The sequence below is a fragment of the Poecilia latipinna genome, unplaced genomic scaffold (genome assembly GCF_001443285.1).
Source record: "Poecilia latipinna isolate Pla-1442-1.1 unplaced genomic scaffold, P_latipinna-1.0 Scaffold3068, whole genome shotgun sequence".
Taxonomy (NCBI): Eukaryota; Metazoa; Chordata; class Actinopteri; order Cyprinodontiformes; family Poeciliidae; genus Poecilia; species Poecilia latipinna.
In genome coordinates this window covers 21,030-21,807 of record NW_015115684.1, presented here as the reverse complement: position 1 = coordinate 21,807, position 778 = coordinate 21,030, and positions in this window count along the sequence as shown.

The following is a 778-nucleotide window of genomic DNA, read 5'->3' as shown; positions in this document are numbered from 1 at the left end:
CCACATGGAAGGGAGATGATGCATGAAGGCATCATCTCCCTTCCATGTGGGCCCTAACACATCTGACAAGAACTGGAAAGGAGAAGCCTCTTCTGTTGAGACCTATGTATGCTACCCCAATAGATTATATAGTAGGGTGCCCCATTGTTGACTCTATGTTGATAATAACCTTACCACACTGACTTATTTTAGTGACATAGTGGGTGTAAAATATTGAATAAAATGTTGTGCTATTTGACTGGCTTTATTTTCACTCTTATATTTAACTTTATGACACACAAAACTACAAATGAATCGTCCTTATTGTCTCCAGGTGCATTCTGGGTAAAGCTTGTCACCAACGTCATCATCAGTCACTTGGCAACAAATGGCAAACTAGCTAGAGCATTTCTACGGACTACGTTAACATGTTTTGAATTTGTGTTGTTTCATCATTAGTGACCAGTAGCCTGATGTTTCTGTTCTTCTCTTGGTTTGTTGTACTTCATGTCAGATGGACTTCAGAATGACATAGTCGCTCTTTCTGGTGATGAAACTTGGTAGTTTCATCACCAGTTTAATTACTAAACTTGTCAGTTTAGTAATTATTTCTGACTTTTTTATGCTTTATCTTGTAAACCGGATGGGCAGAGTAATTTGAATGAATATGATGGTGACACACACAGGAATGACTAGACATCTCAATTACTAATCAGACACAGGTGAGTCTGATTAGTTTTGCTCACACTTCTTTTTAAAATATTTATTTATTATCCTAATGTTTCAGCTATATTTCCTG